This window comes from Mytilus galloprovincialis, chromosome 6, assembly GCF_965363235.1.
Source record: "Mytilus galloprovincialis chromosome 6, xbMytGall1.hap1.1, whole genome shotgun sequence".
Lineage (NCBI taxonomy): Eukaryota > Metazoa > Mollusca > Bivalvia > Mytilida > Mytilidae > Mytilus > Mytilus galloprovincialis.
In genome coordinates this window covers 40,995,566-41,009,301 of record NC_134843.1, presented here as the reverse complement: position 1 = coordinate 41,009,301, position 13,736 = coordinate 40,995,566, and the positions used below count along the sequence as shown (strand labels likewise).

At 33.4% G+C, this 13,736-nt stretch overlaps 1 long non-coding RNA gene across 1 annotated transcript; it reads left to right on the top strand.

Annotated features, from left to right (window-relative positions):
* The first annotated feature begins 11,684 nt into the window (after window positions 1-11,684).
* On the top strand, window positions 11,685-13,390 carry LOC143079578 (uncharacterized). The gene is made up of 2 exons (XR_012979438.1): window positions 11,685-12,016; window positions 13,015-13,390. It is a non-coding gene; the product is annotated as an uncharacterized LOC143079578 (long non-coding RNA).
* Window positions 13,391-13,736: the final 346 nt, after the last annotated feature.

Sequence of the window (13,736 nt, the reverse complement as noted above, 5' to 3'; positions counted from 1 at the left end):
CAACACTGTTTATTCCGTAGTCTTTTATAATGTGTTCTACTGAAGGGCGTAAACAGTTTATCAACAAGTCTAGCTGAAACGTTTACCACTATTTACATGATTTTTTAAACGTTTTATGCCCCACCTACGATGGTAGAGCATGATGTTTTCTGGTATGTGCGTCCGTTTGTCCGTCCGTCTTTCCTGCTTTAGGTTAAAGTTTTTTGTCAATGTTGTTTTTAATGAAGATGAAGTCCAATCAACTTGAAACTTAGTACACATGTTCCTTATGATTTGATCTTTCTAATTTTAATGCCAAATGAGAGTTTTTACCCGGATTTCACGGTCCACTGAACATAGAAAATAGTGCGAGTTGGGCATCCGTATACTATGGACACATTCTTGTTTTATAATATGTTTTTAGTATTATTGCAGCACCGAATATATCAAAAATTTTATCCGCCTTCAGATAAATGTTTTTTTTTTTTTTTTTTTTTTTTTTTTATAAATATCTACCAAAATCCTTTCTTTCAAATTAAATAACGTAAATTATGATTCAGCAGTGACTGTTGTCACAGGTTGGTATTTAACATCATATTATGGAAAGTGTTGTTCTGAATGTCGTTATTTGGTAAATTTTCTCGATTTCCGAAAGTCTTTTGAATATTTGAGATGTAGTGTTGCCGTCTTATTGGCTATACTAAGTAACACATGATACCTCCTCGCACGCACGAGTAAAATACGACCTGGGAATTGAAAGAGAAAGCTCATGACTAAGATCGACCAGCGACGAGTACTAGTAATTGTATTGAAAACAAAACTCAGCTGTACAGATAAAATATTATCCAAGAGAAACAGTATTAATTAAACATCCATATACCATTTAAGACATAAAATACAAGGGAATCGAATGATTATATACAAAGCATATACTTTGAAGGAACAATTTAACAGAAGAAAATGATTGGGTTGAAGTTTTCTCATCTCGTAGTAAAAACTAAATATTACTGTGAGACAAAAGATGTCATATTTACAAAAATTATGTACAAATTTAAGTTAAACAATTTGTATCGTATCTTTTAATTGGTGCTAGTATTTGTTGATACGGCAACAACATGCAATAAAAAATTCATACCGGTTCTGTTAACGCATAAATTTACATGACTCTTACATGGATTTCACTTCGGTAGTGTTTAACTATAAAAAAAAAAAAGAAGAGATGTGGTTTGATTGCCAATGAGACAACTGTCAACAAGAGACCAAAATAACAAAGAAATTAATAACTATAGGTCACCGTACGGCCTTCAACAATGAGCAAAGCCCATGCCGCAAAGTCAGCTATAAAAGGCCCCGATATGACAATGTTAAACAATTCAAACGAGAAAACTAACGGCTTTATCTATATAAAAAAATGAACGAAAAACAAATGTGTAACACATAAACAAACGACAACCACTGAATTACAGGCTTCTGACTTGGAACAGGCGCATACATAAATAATGTGGCGGGGTTAAATATGTTAGCGGGATCCCCCCCCCCCCCTAACCTGGGACAGTGGTATAACAATACAACATAAGAACGAACTATAAATATCAGTTGATAAAGGCTTAACTCATCAGTTGGACAAAATACAAGTGGACGTGGCCGGGTACTTGTACATCCCGACAACAAAAATTCACTAGGAACAGATTTGAGAGTACTCGCTGTTATCTGACAGCTAGTTCAAAGCTAATAACAACTAAAAAAAAAATCATGCATCTAAAACTACTAACTAGTCTTTTGTGTTTATGGTTTTTTTATTTTTCGAGGAAGCTGTATGCAAGTAAAAATAAGACTTGATGCGTCCGACGCCTTTTTCTGCTTATATCTTACTATGTACACTCAAATCAAAAATGTTAAATCCAAGATTATTAAAATGAACCTCAATAAAATAGCCGAATACAAATCCAAAGCCATCAGACGCATTCGTTTTTCTGTGATTGACAGACAGCTGACAAAACCAAGTGGTCTAATCATAGTGGAAATCCTTTTGTTTTCCATTGTTATATTCTCACTTTTCATATAATAGGATAGATTATTTTTCGACATGATTCGAAGATCTATAAGTTCACTTCAACTATACGTCTTTGCCTAAGAGAAAAAATTATAAAAACTATGAACAGTTTAACAGGTTATATATTTTTAATAAGGTTATTATTTTAGTAGACAGACGTTTTCTGTTTCAGATACATATGCATTTTTTTTTATATACATAGAGTTAGAACGTATCACGTAGTTTGAAATACATAATACAAATCATAATTTACTTTAAAACGATAAGGACTCTAACGACCAGCCTTTCCTGTTATACTGCTATAGAGTGATCTAGAGTCTATACTTGCACCTGTATAATCATATTCAAAAGTCCAAATTTACTAATGCTCGGACGCGAAATATCTTTAACAATTGATATCTTTACCGGGTCAAACCAAGATGAAAATTATAGTTTATGTCCAAATTTATACATTGAATGGATGCGCGACGCCATACAAAGAGCTTTCGGTAAAATTCATAAAAATTTGCAGTCAAGTTTTCATAGACAGAAAAAATGCTATGATTGTAAACTAAAACACAGACAATTTGAAATTGGGAAAACATTTCTCAGATGGTATCCACCAAAAGCAAACAAAAAACTTGGTTTGGATTGGATTGGTCCCTACACAATCAGTAGAAAGTTGTCTGATATAACCTGTGAAATTGAGGATTGTCAAAATTCAAAACTTAAAGTGGTCAATGTGGAGATATAACCTGTGGCAAGCCGTTCTCGTCAAAACTATGTTTAAACCCTTTTTTCGAAAAAAAAATACACACTGAAATTTAAAAACCTAAAATAACACACTGAGATTTAAAAAAATGAAAAACACACACTGAGAATTCAAAATTACACACTGAGATTTTAAAAAGACACACTGAGATGAAATAAATTGAAAAACACACACTGAGAATTGTTAATTACACACTGAGATTTCAAAAATACACACTGAGATTAATATTCAAATTACTAATGAATATTCAGATTAATATCTTGATCTCAAGAACTCTTGTCATTATAATGAAATGCGATTCCTTCAACCAACATTCGTAATAAATTTCAAGACTTAACATCGCTCATATTCACTCTGATTCAAACAAAAAATTCTCTGAAACTGATATTATCAAGATGCTTGATTTCTTGATTGACAACATATTTGTTACGTTCGGAGGACGTGTTTTTCAACAGACTGTCGGCATTCCAATGGGAACAAACTGTGCCCCTCTACTCGCCGACTTGTTTCTTTATTATTATGAGGCTGACTTCATGCAGGAACTTCTTAGGAAGAAAGATAAGAAGTTAGCAATATCCTTTAACTCTACTTTCCGCTATATAGATGATGTTCTTTCACTAAACAATTCAAAATTTGGTGACTATGTGGAACGCATCTATCCAATCGAACTAGAGATAAAGGATACTACAGATACAGTTAAGTCGGCTTCATATCTTGACTTACATCTAGAAATTGACAATGAGGGTCGGTTGAAAACAAAACTTTACGACAAAAGAGATGATTTCAGCTTTCCAATTGTGAACTTTCCATTTCTAAGTAGCAACATTCCAGCAGCACCTGCATACGGGGTATATATCTCCCAATTGATACGATATTCCCGTGCTTGCATTTCCTATCATGATTTTCTTGATAGAGGTTTGCTGCTCACAAGGAAGCTATTAAACCAAGAGTTCCAAATGGTGAAGTTGAAATCATCCCTTCGTAAATTTTACGGACGCCATCACGAGTTGGTTGACCGTTATGGAATAACCGTTTCACAAATGATATCGGATATGTTCCTTACGTCGTAACTACAATCCCCTTCCCTTTCATGAATATGACCTACCGAATTAGACTATTTACCGGATTTGTAATCACATAAGCAACACGACGGGTGCCACATGTGGAGCAGGATCTGCTTACCCTTCCGGAGCACCTGAGATCACCCCTAGTTTTTGGTGGGGTTCGTGTTGTTTATTCTTTAGTTTTCTATGTTGTGTCGTGTCTACTATTGTTTTTCTGTTTGTCTTTTTTATTTTTAGCCATGGCGTTGTCAGTTTGTTTTAGATTTATGAGTTTGACTGTCCCTTTGGTATCTTTCGTCCCCCTTCATAAGTTTGTTGCCTATAATTCAGATCATTACTACCAGTGTATCGGGATGATTTTTTTTACTTAAAACCGTGGGTCCATTTTCAAAAGTGTTCCAACTGTTTCCCTGGTTTCGCTAGTTAATCTTTTATATTTTTGTTACGTTTATATGCTATAATAGACACTTGGGTAAAAATTTCACTGCATTCTTTTGCAGATTGTTCCAATGTTTTCTTATGATTTTAATAAAGTTTTTCACCATTTGGTTATATTTTGTAATAGAATGAAATTCAAAACAGTGTGGCTGTGGCCATTGATTGACACATTAAATTCATCCATTGACTGGGACGATTTACGTGAACGTTTGTCGGTAACGACCACTGTTCACCTACGATAGACATTTAAACTGTGGGGTCACCAAAGGTTTCTTAACGCCTTTAATTATAAAATAATTTGAAAAATTAATCAGGAATAACCTTTATGTTTTGATTTTTGACAATACATAGTTAGCAGTGGTCGTTACATACAAACGTTCACCTAAATCGTCCCAGTCAATGGATGAATTTAATGTGTCAATCAATGGCCACAGCCACACTGTTTTGAATTTCATTCTAAGAGTAAGTGGGTATTTTTCTTGTTCTTGTATTTCTAAAGTTTTTTTATTAATTTGGGACCAAATCGAAGGACTAACGAGTTCTGTCCCCTTGTTGTTTTAAGCTTGTAATAGATTCAGATTAAGTATGCTAATTAGATATGTGCGCATAAAAAGTGCGCATAAATCTCAGTGTGTAATTTTAAATTCTCAGTGTGTAATTTCTAATTCTCAGTGTGTCTTTTTGAAATCTCAGTGTGTAATTTTCAATTCTCAGTGTGTAATTTTCAATTCTCAGTCTGTAATTTTCAATTCTCAGTGTGTAATTTTCAATTCATTCTCAGTGTGTAATTTTCAATTCTCAGTGTGCGTTTTTCATTTTTGTAATCTCAGTGCGTCTTTATGAAATCTCAGTGTGTAATTTTCAATTCTCAGTGTGTAATTTTCAATTCTCAGTGTGCGTTTTGAAGTTTTAAAATCTCAGTGTGCTTTGTTGTAATTCTCAGTGTGTAAATTTTTCGAAAAATGGTTTAAACATAGTTTTGACGAGAACGGCTTGCCATAATAACATGAGAAATTGAGGATTGTCAAAATTCAAAACTTAAAGTGGTCAATGTGGGCCATTTAAAATATTTTTACACCCGTAATGATACAGTTGATGCTCCAGTTCAAGAAGAACAGACCAAACATTAGAGCAATCAATTTGGATTGATTACACGGTTGACAATATCACTGATATACAAGATGAAAATGTTCACAAGGTTGAAATTGAACCAGCTTCTCCAAAGTATAGTAGTCATGGCAGACAGATAAAACCTCCAATAAAGTTTTCTACATAACATACATTTTAAATAATAAAAAAAACAGTCAAAAGAATGTCAAATTATTTTTATTACAGCAAGGGAGGGTAGTAATTTATTTCAAATTATGTACAGTGTAGGTACACATTAGAGTACCAATTAAGCATAACACAAGATATACTATCAAAAATATATACAAGTACAAACTATACATATATTTTTTTTTATATTTATACCCAACATAATAAATTTACATATCTTATACTCTAAATATACTATCTATAATACTAAAATAACGAGGTCCAATTTGTCAGCAGTCATGGGGTAAAAACGATTAATCAAAGAATTCAACTTTACATATAGCTAATACAGGACAATATGTAGATTTAAAATTACACCACTCCAGACCCTTTTGATTTCCACATAATTAATATGGCCAATAATTAACAAGTTCCGGGTCGAATTCGATACCGATACCAATAGTATATTCATCTGTAACCTATTACCTTATCTGGGTTGCTAAACGGCGGAAACGGAAAACGGAACGGAATACGGAACGGAAACGGAAACAGAAAGAATTAACATCTTTTCTTTTTGGTTATTTTATCTACATATTGGCATGTGTTATATAGTATTACACATGTTCACAAGAAAAAAACCAAAAGGAATGAATTTAAAATAAAAGATTTCAAAGCATAAAGAATTGAAATAATTACCAGGAGATAATGAGAGTCAGACTATGTTTTAGAAATATTTGATAAAGTCATGCGTACGTCGTTCGTGCGATTCAGGATAGTCTGTCCGAATTTTCTTTTAAAAGAAAAAGTTTGATCAATGTCAATAAGATAGCAACCCAACAACACAAAAAAAATCTATATAAGCCTGAAAAAGATTGACATCGGCCTCGATTCTATAAATAGGTTGTGAAGTAATAAACTTTTTGGGAAATCTTTTGCATTATTTTTTTCTTTTTTAATTGCCTTGAATCAAGATGAGTGTTGTGGTGCATCTTGCTGCGTTATTGAAATTCTGCACTGGTGATTTTCGTTGTATCTTTTCTTGTATAACGGAAATAAAACGTAAAAGAAACTTAATAGGACAATGGTGTATGGACAAAATCCGATATGGAAACCAGGGAACTAACTAGTTAGAATAGAAACTTGTATATATTTTATTTTTATGAAATTTTACTATACAAAGCCTTTCTCACACGTTTAAAATACTCCAGGATTTGTATAGTAAATCCTTATAATACTGAAGTATGCTGTTTGGTATTTACATAGGAAAAACATTATATCTCCTAGAATTTTAATTAAAAAATGCGAATTGATGTGCAAAAAGTGGCGAACAATTAGAAACCTACATGGATATATACGATTTGCACAGTGCCCTCACCAAGTTAGTCGTAGTCATGTCTAAAGGTTTTCAAAATCAAATTGTCTACGCTGCTTCAAATATCATGCCGCTTAATTCTTCTGTGAAAATTCAATTCCTCTCAAGTTTGTATTGTCAGCTATAAAAGGCCCCGAAATGACAATGTAAAAAAAATCAAACGAGAAAACTAACAAACTTAATTATGTACAAAAAAATGAACAAAACACAAATATGTAACACATAAACAAACGACAACCACTGAATTACAGGCTCCTTATACTTGGGACAGGCACATACATACAGAATGTGGCGGGCTTAAACATGTTAGCAGGATTCCAACCCTCCCCATAACCTGGGACAATGGTATAACATTACCCCATGAGAACGAACTTGCTATAACTTATCGTTGAAACGGCGTAACTCCTCAGATGGAAACAAATACAAGTGAACGTGGCCGTGTACTTGTACATCCCAATAACAAAAAAAAAAAGACAATAGGTACAGATCTGAGAGTACTCGCAGTTAACTGACAGCTATTTCAAAGCCACTAACAACTAATAAAAGAATCATGCATCAAAGACGTAAAGCATTGATGATATTATAACATTCTAGACGGCAACACATTATGTTGGACTATACTATATGCTGCAGCATCTTGCAGAGAATGCATGTTTGAGATATTTAATTTGCGGAAATGCACAAATGTCTCCTGTTGACCATTCATCAGGTATCAAGCTGGTATTGATGATTGTTGAACAATTGGTGAATAATAATATTATAGCTGCTAATTCATTTTATATTTTTAGGTCTATTTTTTTTTTAATATTCTATGGCCTATTTCTTCTGGCTCTCATTCTTTTATTTATTGCATCCATATTCTAATTTTGTTCTCGCCCATACTTAAGTTATTATGTCTTTCCATTCTAGATGTAACGGTTTATTAAGTGGTACATATTTAGTTGATGTCTTCTTAGTTGATACAATTATAGTGAAATGTTCATTCAATGTTTTTGCTCTGTCATTGTCATTTTATGCTGGTACTAAGACCTGCTTTAGTCTTTAGTGGTATACTTTGGGAGAGTTCTTTTTTGTTTATCTGACCTAGCCCTGCTAAGTGAGCTTTGTCGTCACTTGGCGTTCGTCGTTCGATTTCGACTTTGTTAACTTTTTACAAAATTTCTCCGTCTCTGAAACTACTGGGCCAAATGTTATTGAACATATGTCTTTAAGGGAGTCGCCTGATAGTTTGGGTTAAACTTTGCAACAATTACCATTGATGTATCTAACTTAAAAACTGTGTTGGATAACCCTGCCTGTCAGCCAAGTTAGCCGACATGGCTATTTAATTAAGACATTGGGATATCATGCAAGTGCTGTCTATTAAAACGCTATAAACAACGAAAACCTGATGTGAAAAACATGTCTAATCTGACATTGGACTTGGATTCCTTTTGAAATGAGTTTTACTGTGTATGCTTCATATGTGTTTCTTTATTCTACATTGGCTAGAGGTATAAGGGGGAGAGTTGGGATCTCACAAAATATGTTTAAACCCGCCGCATTTTTAGCGCCTGTCCCAAGTCAGGAACCTTTGTTAGTCTTGTATATTTTTTTAATTTAATCTCATTTATATGTTTTAGAGTTAAGTGTGACGCCCATTTTCACTGAAGTAGCACAGTTTTATTTAGGGGCCAGCTGATACCAACTCCGGTTACAGAGTTTTCTCGCTGCGTTGAAGACCCATTGGTGGCCTTCGGATGTTGTCTGCTCTTTGGTCGAGAGTTGCCTCTTTGACATATTCCCGGTTTCTTTCTCAATTTTACTACAATGTTGAGCTCTACCTGGGACTATTATACTAACTATTAGTATAACAGTCCCAGGCTCTACCTAATGTCCATTCACTTAAAAACAGTCAAATGACTTCGTTCTTAAAAGTTATCGAACTTATATGACGAATTTTCTCACTTGCATGTTCGCCTGGTATATTGAAATAAATGGTAAATTATAGATAAATAAAAGCAACAGTAGTATACCGCTGTTCAAACTCATAAATCCATGGACCAAAACAAAATCGGGGTAACAAACTAAAACTGAGGGAAACGCATAAATATAAGAGGAGAACAACGACACAACAGTACATTGTAACTTGCACACACAGAAATGGACCAAGCATCAGACAAAATCCCACGAGAATAACAAATATAACATCAAAACCAAATACATGAATTTGGGATAGACAAGTACCGTGACACGTCTTATCGCAATGTCAATTTACACTCAAAAATAAGAGAAAACAAACGACGCAATGTTAAATTGTAACACACACAGAAACGAACTATAAAATAACAATGGCCATATTCCTGACTTGGTACAGGACATTTTTAAAGGAAAAAATGGTGGATTGAACCTGGTTTTGTGGCATGCCAAACCTCGCACTTTAATGGCAATGTTCAATATAACCTAGAAATGACAACATAATATTACAGGACTACAATACAAATAAATAGGAAAACGTATTAGACAAAGAAACACATGATTAATGAATAACAAAAAGCATCGGGTTTAAAATTTAAAACTTTTAATGGCAAAAATTAATTACCAGCAAGACAAGATCTATTGATTTTCATAGTTCTTTATTTCCCCCCTTAAATTCCGTCTATATAAAAGTGTCTTTTCGTTTCCGCCGTTAAGCAACACCCCCTTATCTGTACGTTCCGCATCTGACAGGCGCACCACCAAACGGTGTATTTAGGATTTTGCTATATACACGGGTCATAATCACAGGGTTGACACTACTAAGTTCAATCATTGTCAAATTGTTCCCTATTGTAGTATTTTAACCAGTAATACTTTCTAAGATAAGGCCACACCAATTTAATTTATTGTTCTACGGATTTTTGGACTCCAAAATTTAGGGCGAGCGAGCGATTTGAAAATTTTAATAAAAAAATATTTAATTTGCAAATTTTTGAGGCGAAGCTTGAAAAGTAAAGGCGAGCGATTATAATTTTTTTTTGTAAACATAAAATAATAGGTTTTGACAATATTAAAACTTGATTTATCACTTGTACTTTGACATTTCTTTAATTTCTGAAGTATTTTTTCCCTGTTCACCAAGAAATAATTAAATCTGGTCTATGTATGTGTGACTGTCATCATCCAAGTCATAATCAGTTTGGGGGCAACCCCTTAATGTTATAAATATCCCTTTTACATGTTTTATGAGGGATCAATATAAATTATAATATATTTGTTTGTACAAAAGGGCTCATATTTTCTCATAGAACTATATATCTATCTGGTATTAAATGGTCAAAACATGTCCAAGAATTTAGTAATATTCCTGGACTTTAACCAGTGGCGGATCCAGAAAAAAATTTGGGGGTGGTCCCAAATGAATATTGAATGGTATGAAAAAGGTTAAAAAATACCTTCGACATTATGGAAGATCATGAATTTGGACAACACCATGCAATGCACATATTCCTAGGTAAAGGAATTTAAAGACATGTAAAACTGATTTTTATTTAAGACTCTATACAATATCTTGCAATCTAAAATAGCACAACATACAACTGTCATCTGAATTAGGCAAGCTGTAAAAAAGGTTTAGCTAAAATGTTCCGAATCGGTAAAAATAGTTCTACGTAAAATTGTTCAAAATTTACTAATTTAACAAACTTAAGAGTCGTTTATCAGGTCATTCAACATCATGCGTCGCGAGTGTTTCCTTGCAAAGTTATCTATAATTTGTTTTATGTTTAGTTCCAAACTGTAGTGCACATGCATCAACGCAAGTCCGTTTAAACAAGATTGTCCCATAGTTGTTTTCAGGTAGGTTTTTAAAAGTGATAACTCACTGTTGGATCGCTTACATTCGCAACTCGTCACCCCCATGGTAGCTATGATTTTTAAGATAACAGAAATATTTGTAAAGTCTATTTTGCAACATTCTTTCAGAGCACCGGCTACAGTTTCTGGTTTTGAAAGCATTGACTCGCAAGTTTTTTGCCACAAACGCAGTTCGGAATGCATTGTAGATGGACTCGGCAAATCAGTATGGTAAAAGTCTACAAAATGTTTAATTTCATCACATGTTGCGCTTTGTACAAATGCGGGTACCAACTGCAGTGCTTGAATTGCTGTTGATGTTGGGGGGAAAAGGGGTGGGGGCTCAAAGAGATATAGATAAACAAATTTAATTTAATTCATTCATAATGGTTGTTTTTTTTCAAAATGTACATACATGAAATTTAAAACCGAGACTCCGTTAGTTGGACAATGCAACTATATATGGAAATTTCGTTTAAAAATACAAAAATAATTTGTATTTACCTTGCAAAATAAGAAGTCAACTTCTTCATATTGACGAGCTGTTTTGACAATTTAATTACATGTATACAGGTGAAACGCATTGATATCCGTATTCTATCATTGTGACACCTCCAGGTATCCAGGTAATCCATAACCAATTATAGTGCGATGAAAGGATTAATCTTAAGTGTTAATTTGTTAATTAGCAAGTTATTGAAAAAATAGACACTTTAAAAATTTTTAGGTTCGTCATGGGGGTGGTCCGGTGCGCCGTGGGACCACCCCCTGGATCCGCCACTGCTTTAACCATGTTAACACATTTACTTTAACAATTTAATATTATTCAAAATAAGTGGACCCCTCTCTTTAGAAAAATTTGTTTAAAATGTGTTCAAAGGTTTTGTATAGAAGAACTTTACAAATCCTTGGTATTTCTATTTTCTTTTCTACATCAGTAAAATGACCCCTTGTCTGAGGGTAGTCTCGATCATCCAGCCGCTTTATTTTTCATAGTAGAGCGTCTGGATGACAAGTGATATAAAAATGGTTATTTATGACATTCGGAATAGTATCGGCTTTTTTAGCTTGTTGTCAAAGATAATGTCCAAGACGAATAACCAAGAAGTTGGTTATTGACTTCGGAAGAAATGACATTACGATAATATTATTGAAAAGCCCGAGTGTACCGATTGTTGTTTAAAGCTATTTATATATTTTTGTGACGAAATACAATTCATGGAAAACACCGTACAGCATGGTTGATATGGACATGGAGGCGAAGGAATAAACCAGCACATCCAACCTTGGTAAGATGTTATAACAACACACACTGTAACATAAATTGCAATGCAGCCAACCTGATACACCGAGTAGTTATATACTTTCATGCATGTCCGTGCAACGAAAACGAGTTTATAATTATACAATAAATGTCAATTGTTATGTTGACTGGGACCACTCGAACAGTCGTATACGTTATAAATACATTTTGGGTTGATGTTTAGTATCGTTTACTTTATAAATATTTCAAGGAAAACTACTAAGACGCCGAAATATCACCTTCATCCAAGATATGTTTGTTGTATCTATCTAAATCTTGATATGTGTAAACATGGTAAAGACAAAGAGGGGGATGAAAGATACACAATGATGTACACTTTCAAAGAAAAACAAAGTGTATCTAAAAGATGCTAGAAGATTTTATACTAAATGGTCAAAATGATTTGTACATTAGATTTTCTGCAAAAGACAGTTTAACAATATATTCAGCATCAATGAAGAGAGGTGTCAATGAGGCAGCTACCAGTGAATCCAATGCCATAAAATACCAAAAGTAGTCTAGACATCTTCATTATTAACAGTTTATCATGTAGACTAAAACAAAAAGTGAAGATAAAATTGCCAATAGCTCAATATTACACAAATAAGGAGATGTAGTATGAATACCAACTATCCACTCAAGTTCAAATGAATTGGATGTGAGTAATTATAGGCAACTGTATGGCCTTCAAAAAAGAGAGAAAAATCCATTCTTGGTTTGAATAGAGAAAACAAACAGGGAATGTGTCAAAGAGACACTGGGCAACCCGACCAAAAAGCAGTAAACAGTTTAATGCCACCAATGGGTCGGGTCTTCAACGCAGCAAGATAATATTGCACCCTAAAGCGGGATTCACTTGCCCCAGGACAATAATTTATACAATATATTTCTATGATGGTTTTTTTTAAACAATTTGTTTTTCATATATATGCTATGCTGGTGACTAAAAATTAATATGATTTTAATATTTACTTTCTTTTGTAGACAAACCAATGATGATTTATGGACACAGATTTTATGTGTAAAATGTGAAGAATTAAAAAACATGTAATATTCAGGATTTTCATTGTATCATAAACAATCATGCTTCAATTTTATAAGAACAAAGTTCAAACTGAAAGATTTTTTTTTTAATTACTGAAGCATCAATCAGTATAAATAGATCACAGTACCAAACATGTTGGATATACATTATTTTGACAGGCGCCACAAAGCGAAAAAAAACCCAACAGACGTATATTGATTAAATGAAACAAATATCAAGAAACACATTATTGTCAGATATGGTAGGGAAGTTAGATTTGTATTAACAAATTTAAAATCATATGAACAATTAAACAGTTAGTTTTTATGGTTGAAATGTATCTCATTTTCATGTCGGGCCCTTTTATAGTTGACTATATGGTAGGGAGTTTTCTTAATATTGAAGGCCATGCAGTGATCACATTTGCGTATATCCATGTCATTTGAACTCTACTGGGTTGTTGTCTCGTTAGCAATCATACCAATTTCCTTATTCTTTATTTAAAAGGTTCACATGAGAAGTTTTTGTTCTTGTGAATCTGTCCTTTATTGTAGGCTAATACATGATGGAAATTATAAGAGTTGGAGAAGTAGAATACACTTTTGAGTCATTATCTTTTTTACAAGTAACTATGCAGTATGAGATAAATCCCATTCCATCTTTTCCATGTACATGATTCAAA